Here is a 12,719-nt window from a genome sequence, read left to right on the forward strand (position 1 = left end):
TTCCTTTCCCTTTTCTCTTCCTTTCCCTTTTTCTCTTCCTTTCCCTTTTCTCTTCCTTTCCCCTTTTCTCTTCCTTTCCCTTTTCTCTTCCTTTCCCTTTTTCTCTTCCTTTCCCTTTTCTCTTCCTTTCCCTTTTCTCTTCCTTTCCCTTTTCTCTTCCTTTCCCTTTTCTCTTCCTTTCCCCTTTTCTCTTCCTTTCCCTTTTCTCTTCCTTTCCCTTTTCTCTTCCTTTCCCTTTTCTCTTCCTTTCCCCTTTTCTCTTCCTTTCCCCTTTTCTCTTCCTTTCCCTTTTCTCTTCCTTTCCCTTTTCTCTTCCTTTCCCCTTTTCTCTTCCTTTCCCCTTTTCTCTTCCTTTCCCTTTTCTCTTCCTTTCCCCTTTTCTCTTCCTTTCCCCTTTTCTCTTCCTTTCCCTTTTCTCTTCCTTTCCCTTTTCTCTTCCTTTCCCCTTTTCTCTTCCTTTCCCTTTTCTCTTCCTTTCCCTTTTTCTCTTCCTTTCCCTTTTTCTCTTCCTTTCCCCTTTTCTCTTCCTTTCCCTTTTCTCTTCCTTTCCCTTTTTCTCTTCCTTTCCCCTTTTCTCTTCCTTTCCCCTTTTTCTCTTCCTTTCCCTTTTTCTCTTCCTTTCCCCTTTTCTCTTCCTTTCCCCTTTTCTCTTCCTTTCCCTTTTTCTCTTCCTTTCCCTTTTCTCTTCCTTTCCCTTTTTCTCTTCCTTTCCCTTTTTCTCTTCCTTTCCCTTTTTCTCTTCCTTTCCCCTTTTCTCTTCCTTTCCCTTTTCTCTTCCTTTCCCTTTTCTCTTCCTTTCCCTTTTTCTCTTCCTTTCCCCTTTTCTCTTCCTTTCCCTTTTTCTCTTCCTTTCCCCTTTTCTCTTCCTTTCCCCTTTTCTCTTCCTTTCCCTTTTTCTCTTCCTTTCCCTTTTTCTCTTCCTTTCCCCTTTTCTCTTCCTTTCCCTTTTTCTCTTCCTTTCCCTTTTTCTCTTCCTTTCCCTTTTCTCTTCCTTTCCCTTTTTCTCTTCCTTTCCCTTTTTCTCTTCCTTTCCCTTTTCTCTTCCTTTCCCTTTTCTCTTCCTTTCCCTTTTTCTCTTCCTTTCCCTTTTCTCTTCCTTTCCCTTTTCTCTTCCTTTCCCTTTTTCTCTTCCTTTCCCTTTTCTCTTCCTTTCCCTTTTTCTCTTCCTTTCCCCTTTTCTCTTCCTTTCCCCTTTTCTCTTCCTTTCCCTTTTTCTCTTCCTTTCCCTTTTCTCTTCCTTTCCCTTTTCTCTTCCTTTCCCTTTTTCTCTTCCTTTCCCTTTTCTCTTCCTTTCCCCTTTTCTCTTCCTTTCCCTTTTTCTCTTCCTTTCCCTTTTCTCTTCCTTTCCCTTTTCTCTTCCTTTCCCCTTTTTCTCTTCCTTTCCCTTTTTCTCTTCCTTTCCCTTTTTCTCTTCCTTTCCCTTTTCTCTTCCTTTCCCCTTTTCTCTTCCTTTCCCTTTTCTCTTCCTTTCCCCTTTTCTCTTCCTTTCCCCTTTTTCTCTTCCTTTCCCTTTTTCTCTTCCTTTCCCCTTTTCTCTTCCTTTCCCTTTTTCTTCCTTTCCCCTTTTTCTCTTCCTTTCCTTTTCTCTTCCTTTCCCCTTTTCTCTTCCTTTCCCTTTTTCTCTTCCTTTCCCCTTTTCTCTTCCTTTCCCCTTTTTCTCTTCCTTTCCCTTTTTCTCTTCCTTTCCCTTTTCTCTTCCTTTCCCTTTTTCTCTTCCTTTCCCCTTTTCTCTTCCTTTCCCCTTTTTCTCTTCCTTTCCCTTTTTCTCTTCCTTTCCCCTTTTCTCTTCCTTTCCCTTTTTCTCTTCCTTTCCCTTTTCTCTTCCTTTCCCTTTTTCTCTTCCTTTCCCCTTTTCTCTTCCTTTCCCTTTTTCTCTTCCTTTCCCTTTTTCTCTTCCTTTCCCTTTTTCTCTTCCTTTCCCTTTTTCTCTTCCTTTCCCTTTTCTCTTCCTTTCCCTTTTTCTCTTCCTTTCCCTTTTCTCTTCCTTTCCCTTTTCTCTTCCTTTCCCTTTTCTCTTCCTTTCCCTTTTCTCTTCCTTTCCCCTTTTCTCTTCCTTTCCCTTTTTCTCTTCCTTTCCCTTTTTCTCTTCCTTTCCCTTTTTCTCTTCCTTTCCCTTTTCTCTTCCTTTCCCTTTTCTCTTCCTTTCCCTTTTTCTCTTCCTTTCCCTTTTCTCTTCCTTTCCCCTTTTTCTCTTCCTTTCCCTTTTCTCTTCCTTTCCCTTTTCTCTTCCTTTCCCTTTTCTCTTCCTTTCCCCTTTTCTCTTCCTTTCCCTTTTTCTCTTCCTTTCCCTTTTTCTCTTCCTTTCCCTTTTCTCTTCCTTTCCCCTTTTCTCTTCCTTTCCCTTTTCTCTTCCTTTCCCTTTTCTCTTCCTTTCCCTTTTTCTCTTCCTTTCCCCTTTTCTCTTCCTTTCCCTTTTCTCTTCCTTTCCCTTTCCTTTCCCTTTTCTCTTCCTTTCCCCTTTTCTCTTCCTTTCCCCTTTTCTCTTCCTTTCCCTTTTTCTCTTCCTTTCCCCTTTTCTCTTCCTTTCCCCTTTTCTCTTCCTTTCCCTTTTCTCTTCCTTCCCTTTTCTCTTTCCCTTTCTTTTCTCTTCCTTTCCCCTTTTCTCTTCCTTTCCCTTTTTCTCTTCCTTTCCCTTTTTCTCTTCCTTTCCCTTTTCTCTTCCTTTCCCTTTTCTCTTCCTTTCCCTTTTCCTCCTTTCCCTTCTCCTTTCCCTTTTTCTCTTCCTTTCCCTTTTCTCTCTTCCTTTCCCTTTTCTCTCTTCCTTTCCCTTTTTCTCTTCCTTTCCCTTTTCTCTTCCTTTCCCTTTTCTCTTCCTTTCCCCTTTTTCTCTTCCTTTCCCTTTTCTCTTCCTTTCCCCTTTTCTCTTCCTTTCCCTTTTTCTCTTCCTTTCCCCTTTTTCTCTTCCTTTCCCTTTTCTCTTCCTTTCCCTTTTCTCTTCCTTTCCCCTTTTCTCTCCTTTCCCCTTTTTCTCTTCCTTTCCCTTTTTCTCTTCCTTTCCCTTTTCTCTTCCTTTCCCCTTTTCTCTTCCTTTCCCTTTTTCTCTTCCTTTCCCTTTTCTCTTCCTTTCCCTTTTCTCTTCCTTTCCCCTTTTTCTCTTCCTTTCCCTTTTCTCTTCCTTTCCCTTTTTCTCTTCCTTTCCCTTTTCTCTTCCTTTCCCTTTTCTCTTCCTTTCCCTTTTTCTCTTCCTTTCCCTTTTTCTCTTCCTTTCCCTTTTTCTCTTCCTTTCCCCTTTTCTCTTCCTTTCCCTTTTCTCTTCCTTTCCCCTTTTTCTCTTCCTTTCCCTTTTTCTCTTCCTTTCCCCTTTTCTCTTCCTTTCCCTTTTTCTCTTCCTTTCCCCTTTTCTCTTCCTTTCCCTTTTCTCTTCCTTTCCCCTTTTCTCTTCCTTTCCCTTTTCTCTTCCTTTCCCTTTTCTCTTCCTTTCCCCTTTTCTCTTCCTTTCCCTTTTCTCTTCCTTTCCCCTTTTCTCTTCCTTTCCCTTTTCTCTTCCTTTCCCCTTTTCTCTTCCTTCCCTTTTTCTCTTCCTTTCCCTTTTCTCTTCCTTTCCCTTTTTCTCTTCCTTTCCCCTTTTCTCTTCCTTTCCCTTTTTTCTCTTCCTTTTCTCTTCCTTTCCCTTTTCTCTTCCTTTCCCCTTTTCTCTTCCTTTCCCTTTTCTCTTCCTTTCCCCTTTTCTCTTCCTTTCCCCTTTTCTCTTCCTTTCCCCTTTTCTCTTCCTTTCCCTTTTCTCTTCCTTTCCCTTTTTCCTCTTTTCCTTCCTTTCCCCTTTTTCTCTTCCTTTCCCTTTTCTCTTCCTTTCCCCTTTTCTCTTCCTTTCCCCTTTTTCTCTTCCTTTCCCTTTTCTCTTCCTTTCCCTTTTTCTCTTCCTTTCCCCTTTTCTCTTCCTTTCCCTTTTTCTCTTCCTTTCCCTTTTCTCTTCCTTTCCCTTTTCTCTTCCTTTCCCTTTTTCTCTTCCTTTCCCTTTTTCTCTTCCTTTCCCCTTTTTCTCTTCCTTTCCCCTTTTCTCTTCCTTTCCCTTTTCTCTTCCTTTCCCCTTTTCTCTTCCTTTCCCCTTTTCTCTTCCTTTCCCCTTTTCTCTTCCTTTCCCCTTTTCTCTTCCTTTCCCTTTTCTCTTCCTTTCCCCTTTTCTCTTCCTTTCCCCTTTTCTCTTCCTTTCCCTTTTCTCTTCCTTTCCCCTTTTCTCTTCCTTTCCCCTTTTCTCTTCCTTTCCCCTTTTCTCTTCCTTTCCCTTTTCTCTTCCTTTCCCCTTTTCTCTTCCTTTCCCCTTTTCTCTTCCTTTCCCTTTTCTCTTCCTTTCCCCTTTTCTCTTCCTTTCCCCTTTTCTCTTCCTTTCCCCTTTTCTCTTCCTTTCCCTTTTCTCTTCCTTTCCCTTTTCTCTTCCTTTCCCCTTTTCTCTTCCTTTCCCCTTTTCTCTTCCTTTCCCCTTTTCTCTTCCTTTCCCCTTTTCTCTTCCTTTCCCCTTTTCTCTTCCTTTCCCTTTTCTCTTCCTTTCCCCTTTTCTCTTCCTTTCCCCTTTTCTCTTCCTTTCCCCTTTTCTCTTCCTTTCCCTTTTCTCTTCCTTTCCCTTTTCTCTTCCTTTCCCCTTTTCTCTTCCTTTCCCCTTTTCTCTTCCTTTCCCCTTTTCTCTTCCTTTCCCCTTTTCTCTTCCTTTCCCTTTTTCTCTTCCTTTCCCCTTTTCTCTTCCTTTCCCCTTTTTCTCTTCCTTTCCCTTTTTCTCTTCCTTTCCCCTTTTCTCTTCCTTTCCCCTTTTCTCTTCCTTTCCCCTTTTTCTCTTCCTTTCCCCTTTTTCTCTTCCTTTCCCTTTTCTCTTCCTTTCCCCTTTTCTCTTCCTTTCCCTTTTTCTCTTCCTTTCCCTTTTCTCTTCCTTTCCCCTTTTCTCTTCCTTTCCCTTTTTCTCTTCCTTTCCCCTTTTCTCTTCCTTTCCCCTTTTCTCTTCCTTTCCCCTTTTCTCTTCCTTTCCCTTTTCTCTTCCTTTCCCCTTTTCTCTTCCTTTCCCCTTTTCTCTTCCTTTCCCCTTTTCTCTTCCTTTCCCCTTTTCTCTTCCTTTCCCCTTTTCTCTTCCTTTCCCCTTTTCTCTTCCTTTCCCCTTTTCTCTTCCTTTCCCTTTTTCTCTTCCTTTCCCCTTTTCTCTTCCTTTCCCCTTTTCTCTTCCTTTCCCCTTTTCTCTTCCTTTCCCTTTTCTCTTCCTTTCCCCTTTTCTCTTCCTTTCCCCTTTTCTCTTCCTTTCCCCTTTTCTCTTCCTTTCCCCTTTTCTCTTCCTTTCCCCTTTTCTCTTCCTTTCCCCTTTTCTCTTCCTTTCCCCTTTTCTCTTCCTTTCCCTTTTCTCTTCCTTTCCCTTTTCTCTTCCTTTCCCTTTTCTCTTCCTTTCCCTTTTTCTCTTCCTTTCCCTTTTTCTCTTCCTTTCCCTTTTTCTCTTCCTTTCCCTTTTTCTCTTCCTTTCCCTTTTCTCTTCCTTTCCCTTTTTCTCTTCCTTTCCCTTTTTCTCTTCCTTTCCCCTTTTCTCTTCCTTTCCCTTTTTCTCTTCCTTTCCCTTTTTCTCTTCCTTTCCCTTTTTCTCTTCCTTTCCCTTTTTCTCTTCCTTTCCCTTTTTCTCTTCCTTTCCCTTTTTCTCTTCCTTTCCCTTTTCTCTTCCTTTCCCCTTTTCTCTTCCTTTCCCTTTTTCTCTTCCTTTCCCCTTTTCTCTTCCTTTCCCTTTTTCTCTTCCTTTCCCTTTTTCTCTTCCTTTCCCTTTTTCTCTTCCTTTCCCCTTTTTCTCTTCCTTTCCCCTTTTCTCTTCCTTTCCCTTTTTCTCTTCCTTTCCCTTTTCTCTTCCTTTCCCTTTTTCTCTTCCTTTCCCTTTTTCTCTTCCTTTCCCTTTTTCTCTTCCTTTCCCTTTTTCTCTTCCTTTCCCTTTTTCTCTTCCTTTCCCTTTTTCTCTTCCTTTCCCCTTTTTCTCTTCCTTTCCCTTTTTCTCTTCCTTTCCCTTTTTCTCTTCCTTTCCCTTTTTCTCTTCCTTTCCCTTTTTCTCTTCCTTTCCCCTTTTCTCTTCCTTTCCCTTTTTCTCTTCCTTTCCCTTTTTCTCTTCCTTTCCCTTTTTCTCTTCCTTTCCCTTTTTCTCTTCCTTTCCCTTTTTCTCTTCCTTTCCCCTTTTCTCTTCCTTTCCCTTTTTCTCTTCCTTTCCCCTTTTCTCTTCCTTTCCCCTTTTCTCTTCCTTTCCCCTTTTCTCTTCCTTTCCCTTTTCTCTTCCTTTCCCCTTTTCTCTTCCTTTCCCCTTTTCTCTTCCTTTCCCCTTTTCTCTTCCTTTCCCCTTTTCTCTTCCTTTCCCCTTTTTTCTTTCTTTCCACTTTTTTATTTCTTTCCCCTTTTTCTCTTCTTTTCCCCTTTTCCCCTTTCCTTTTTTCTTTATCTTTTTCCCTTTTCCTTTTTTCTTCTTCCTTTTTTCTCTTCCTTTTTTCTCTTCCTTTTTTCCCTCTTCCTCATTTTCCCTCATGGTGGCGTATTAGTAATGTCTGCCTGGTAATCGCCAGACTGAGGTTCGAGTCCCGCTCAAACTTGTTAGTTCCTCTTGTGGCTGCAACCTCATCATCCTTGTGAGCTAAGGATGAAGGGCTGTTTGGGGGCCCTTATAGGTCTACCTGCTGAGTCATTGTCTGAACCTCCCTGGTCCTAACTTGGATGGAGTGGGCTTTGGCTGTGATCATATGTATATATGCGCAGTCTCTAGGGCATTGTCCTGCTTGCTAGGATAATGTCGCTGTCCCTTGCCCCTGCTATTCATGAGAGGCCTTTAAACCATTACCTTTTCCTCTTTCTTTCCTTTTTATCTTCAATTCCTTTCTTCTTTATTTTCTGTATCTTCTTTTCCTTTCCTTTTTTTCTCTTCTTTTCCTTTCCTTTTTTTCTCTTTTCCTTCTCCTTTCCTTTTTTCTCTTCCTTTCCTTTTTTCTTTTCTCTGTTTTCTCTTCCTTTCCTTTTATCTTTTCTCTTTTCTCTTCCTTTCCCTTTTTCTCTTCCTTTCCTTTTATCTTTTCATTTCCTTTTTATCTCTTCATTTCCTATTTTCTCTTCCTTTCCTTTTTATCTCTTCCTCCTATTTTCTCTTCCTTTCCTTTTTATCTCTTCCTTTCTTCTTCCTTTCTTCTTCCTTTCCTCTTTTTATCTCTTCCTTCCATTTTCTCATTTCATTTTATCTCTGCCTTTCATTTTTTTTTCCTTTTTTTCTCTTCCATTCCTTTATCTTCTTTTTTTCTCTTCCATTCCTTTTTCTTCTTTTTTTCTCTCTTCCTTTCATTTTTTTCTTTTCTTTTCCTTTTTTTTACTTCCTTTCCTTTTTTCTCTCCCTTTCCTTTTTTCTCTTCCTTTCCTTTTTTCTCTTCCTCTCCTTTTTTCTCTTTCTTTGCTTTTTTCTCTTCCTTTCCTTTTTTCTCATGCTTTCCTTTTTTTATTCATTTAATTTTTTCTGTTTTCTTTTTATTACTTCCTGTCCTTTCTCTTCCTTTCCTTTATTCTTTTTCTCTTCCTTTCCTTTATTCTCTTTATTTTTCTCTTTCTTCCCATTATACTCTTTAATATTTCTTAAACTTTATTATTTTCTCTTCCTTTCCCTTTTCTCCTATTTTCTATTTCTCTTCCATTCCTTTTTCTTTTCCTTTCCTTTTTCCTTTTCCTTTCTACTTTCGTCTTTTCTTTTCCCTTTTTTTCTCCCCATTTTTACCTTCTTTGCATTTTCCTTTTCTTTTTGTTTCTCTTTCTTTCCTTTTTCTTTTTTTTCTTTTCCTTAACCTTTTCTCTTCCATTTATATTTCTCTTCATTTACTTTTTTTCTCTTCCCTGTTTTGTCTGCCTTTTCCTCTTCCTTTCCCTTTTTCTCTTCCCTTTTTTGTCTTTGCATCTTTGCATTTCCTCTGCTTTTTCTTTTCTTTTCTTTTTTTCTCTTCATTTCCTTTTTTCTCTTCATTTCCTTTTTTCTCTTCATTTCCTTTTTTCTCTTCATTTCCTTTTTTCTTGTCATTTCCTTTTTTCTCTTCATTTCCCCTTTTTTCTTCCTTTTTTTGTCTGCATTTTCCTCATCCATTTCTTTTTCTTTTTCTCTTCTCTCCCTTTCTTCCTTTCCTTTCTCATTTCTTTTCCCTTTCTTCCTTTAATTTTCCCTTTTTTCCTTTCTTCTTCCCTTTTTTCCTTTCTTCTTCCCTTTTTTCCTTTCTTCTTCCCTTTTTTCCTTTCTTCTTCCCTTTTTTCCTTTCATCTTTTCTTTTCCCTTTTTTCCTTTCATCTTTTCTTTTCCCTTTTTTCCTTTTTCTTTTTTTTCTTTTCCGTTTTTCCTTTTCCTTTTCTTTTCTCTTTTCTTTTCCCCCTTTTCTTTTCTTTTCCCCTTTTTCTTTTCTTTTCCCCTTTTTCTTTTCTTTTCCCCTTTTTCTTTTCTTTTTCATTTTTTCTTTTCTTTTCCCTTTTTTCTTTTCCCTTTTTCCTTTCTTTTCCCCATTTTCCTTTTCCCTTTTTTCCTTTCTTTTCCCTTTTTCCCTTTCTTTTCCCTTTTTCCCTTTCTTTTCTCTTTTTCCCTTTTACCCTTTCTTTTCCCTTTTACCCTTTTTTCTCCTTTCACCCTTTTTTCTCCTTTCTTTTCCATTTTTTCCTTTTTTCTTTTCTTTTCCCTTCATTTATTTTCCCTTTCTTCTTTTATTTTCCCTTCTTTTATTTTCCCTTCTTTTATTTTCCCTTCTTTTATTTTCCCTTTATTCTTTTCTTTTCCCTTTCTTCCTTTCTTTTCCCTTTCTTCCTTTCTTTTCCCTTTCTTCCTTTCTTTTTTCTCATCTTTTCTTTTTTTCCTTTTTCTCTTTCTTTCATTGTAGTGATTAATAGATATTTGAATGCATATTTTATTTTTATTCTTTGAAGGATACTAAAATTTTGAGTTCCTTGACAATAATAACTGGTGATCGTAGTTTAGATTGTGAAATTCATAGGTGATTTTAGGGTGCCAATTCAAGTAAATGTTTGTGTTATTAACTTTGCGTACAGTATCTGTAAATGTCATTGTTGGTAATGACAGAGTTGTGGATCTGTTATTGATTACTATAGTAGTTATTTTGATTTTAATGTGCAATGGTGTTATATACCTTGAAAGTGGTCATGCATAGTTGAATAGTTTTAGAGGCTGGTCATCTGTGTTCTTTTACTCAAAAAGCTTCAGTTAGATTGGATGAGTTTAAGTCAGTTACTCAAGAAATTCTCATGTAGAAATGTTTTTGGTTCTTCCTTTAAGCTTATACAACCTATGGTTATTATAAAAGACTTGAATGCATGATCACGAAGGCATGTTGATGGTAATGAGGTAAGGTGATAAATTTTATGTATTTTACCGATCAATGAGAATTTCATTGGAGGCTATTTGACCAACTCTTTGATTGTGCTGTTGCTATGAAATTTAATTGTTTAGATTAGTTTCTAGCAAAGTTAGATCATTTTTATATCAAGATGTTCTTTAGTGAAAATGTTTCAATCAAAAGGCGATTAATAAGCTCAGCCATTAGCATGATAAATTTAACCACTCAGTCCATTGATGTATTACACAATACCATATTTTGATAAAGGTTGTTTTGAGAATCTGTTATTATTTAGGTATTTAATGATAGACATTTAAAAAGTACTTGAGATTTCTGTTAAATTAGCAAGGGCTGTTAGTGATGTGAGGGAAGATGACATTAGGGTGGCCATGGACAGAACTCTGCCAACTTGTTGGGACGTTTATGATAGAAGTGACAATGTTGAGGCAGTTTGAATAAATAGAAAATGCTCAGGCAGAGGGAGTTGTGATGAAAATAACTATTGGAGATGGTACAGGACAAATGTTGAGATGGAATCTTAATACTCTCAATAATGACTTTGATAGATATGACTGTATAGAATTGGCTCTTATAAGATAGGTACGACTGGGTAGGGAATGGTAGATTGTCTCATGACAATGTTAACCAAAATCTCACACTTACTTGACTTAGCAACTTTTGAATGGATTCAAGTCATTTGAATCAATTAACAAAGTTAGTCAATCAACCAAATCCTCTTAACATCAAGATGGGTACAATAAGGAGATGGCATGAGATTAGAAGTGTTTTTTTTTTTCTGTCAACATAATCTAAACTTAGTGGGAAAAAATCCTTTGTTTAATGAAGTGTCAGAATTTCATGAAGTGTTAGATTTTGACAGTATCAGTATGTAGTTATATTACTGTAATGTTGCGATTAAAGTAAGATTTCCTTGGACTTCTCAGACTTTTGTAAGTGAAAAGTACAGTATTAATATATGTACAGTTTCTGTTGTGGATGTAAAAAATGTCAGCTGTGATGTGTAATATTATTATGTGAATTGTGAAATTATAAAATTGTACATTATAGTTACTAAAACATGTACACAATTTGAGATTGAGAAGGAATTATCATTACCACTCAAGGATTCATTTCAGAGCTTTTATGAAATTACCCATACTGTGTAAATAATTCAGGCATTTGTGTAATTGAGGGGATCCAATAAATCAATTGGATATTGCCTAGGCCAGCTGATGTCAAATGTAAAAGTATAATCAAGGTATTATCATGAAATGGGATTTTGTTCTAAAGAACTTTTAATTCTTGTGAAGGTTTTAAAAAAAGGTTAACTTACTAGGTTTAGTTTTAAAAGATTTCATATTTTGCATCACAAAAAGTATCTTGTATCAAGAGTCTTTGAAGAATTAAAGTGCTGGCCCTTCTTATATCTAATGCTCTTTAAATTATTTCATGATGCTCCTATATTGATTTTCAGTTCTTAGTTTCTTCAAAAATGTATTCTGATCACATAGATCTGTGTTTTCCATTGATAATACTGTATATACAATAGCTCCTGTCAAATGCTTTCTAAGGATAAAAGTGTTTTCTAAGTTCAAACTAGCTATTCCACTGTGAATGATTTATGGCAAAGGGATTAAATCTGGTATAGTAGATATAATTTATAATACATTGATAGGCAGCTGAATTGTTTCAGTTTTCTTAATGGGAGGAAGTTAGAGAAGAAATATAAAATTACTATCATGATGAAATACATATAATTTGTTAGTTTTAAATATTTAACTTAGCCGGTGAATATATAATAGCTGCTGCTCCAGCGGCTCGACAGAAAAAAACACAAAAACTCGCGAGCGATCGCTATGAAGGTTGCGGGTGTGCCCACCAGCGCCAACTATCGGCCAGATACCGCATATGCATGTAAACAAGCCTCAATTCTTCTCTGTCGGCCTTAACGACAAGACGTATCATTACTCGCTGTATAACCTGGAGTTTTTTTCAACAGACTTGGTGAAGTACTTCATTTTGGTTTGAGCTTTCGCAGTGCAGGTGTTTTTTCAATATTTAACTTAGCCGGTGATTATAATAGCTGCAACTCTGTTGCTCGACAGAAAAACTCTACGGAAAAATTTGCCAGCGATCGCTACACAGGTAGGGGGTGTACTCAACAGCGCCATCTGTCGTTCAGATACTCATTACTCATTGTAAACAAAGAACTCAATTTTCTCTCTGTCGGGCTACCGGCAAGACCTACTAATTCGCTGTTGCTAACTGGATTTGTTTTCACAACTAGTTGGTGAAGTACACTATTCTAGTTTTGAGCTTTCGCTATGCAGGTGTTTTATCTTCATCTTAAAACTTGAACTCGTTTTGGATAGATTTAATTATGGTGACAAAGAGAGTATGGACTTTCTTTCACTTTTAAATGGCCGACCCTTCCCTTAGACGGAAGTGTGTTTAGGCTTTTAGTAATTATCTTATCACGTTATAGATTTTCCTCTATATATTTTATATCTCTCCTCCTTTATTAGGCCTCTTCGATTAACTTTCCATTTTTTATAAACATATAAAATAAATTTTAATGCTTTGTTTATATAGACCTTTCCTGAGAGTAGGCGGTCCTAACTTGGAAACCGAAGTTAATCAACATTGAGCCCTTTATATCGTCTTTAGCTTTTAAAGGATTTAAAACTTTTTAAATGTAATATTTTATGAAAGAATTTCTTTGATAGGCTTCGTACTGTTTTCAAAGATGAACTAACGTTTAGTTTTTTATGCTACGCAGTTGTTGACGTTCAGGACGTTCAACATGCGCTCTATCGTTACGATAGAGAGAGAGAGTGTATCACGGTTTCACTTTGCAGTAAGAGTAAATCGATTCTGACGTTTTGTTCATTCTTTCTTAGCTTAAATGTTTTAAATTCTAATTTAAAGGAACTTTTTATTTGAAAAACCTTTCAGTTTTTTCCTTTAGTCAAATAACATGTTTTTTTGACGATATATAATTGGGCTCTTCTCTTAGGTGCGAAATCAAGAGAGAAAGAGAGAGAGAGATAGAGACGGAGGGAGAGAGAGGAGAGAAAACGTTCCGTTCAAGCGGGTAACGTTGTTCTCGTGTTACTCTCGTCCCTAGTCTCTGTACGGGGAGGAAGGATAAAACGTTTTTAGGTTTTTATTCTCGTCCCCAGGCTATGTGCGGTGAGAGATTGAAAACGTAGTTATATGAACTAGTGTTTAGTTTCTTTCCCAGCCACTGATTTTTCTTTTTATCTTAAAATATGTTTTCTGTTTTTTGCTGGTATTATGAGCTTGCATTATACGACTAATTTCGCAATTACTACCTTTTAATGAAGGGTAGAATTGCGTGTTTCAGGTAGAAATAAGTGCAAAACAGAAAATCGAAGTGATAAAGTGATATGCGCAAAGTGT

The 12,719-nt window shown here is 37.5% G+C and overlaps 1 protein-coding gene across 1 annotated transcript in view; it reads left to right on the plus strand.

Moving 5' to 3' along the window:
• LOC137648741 (ankyrin repeat, SAM and basic leucine zipper domain-containing protein 1-like) overlaps nt 1-12,719 on the plus strand; it is a 77,581-nt gene that overhangs the window by 24,598 nt on the left and 40,264 nt on the right. The window lies entirely within an intron of this gene.

Source organism: Palaemon carinicauda, chromosome 10 (genome assembly GCF_036898095.1).
Source record: "Palaemon carinicauda isolate YSFRI2023 chromosome 10, ASM3689809v2, whole genome shotgun sequence".
Classification (NCBI taxonomy): Eukaryota; Metazoa; Arthropoda; class Malacostraca; order Decapoda; family Palaemonidae; genus Palaemon; species Palaemon carinicauda.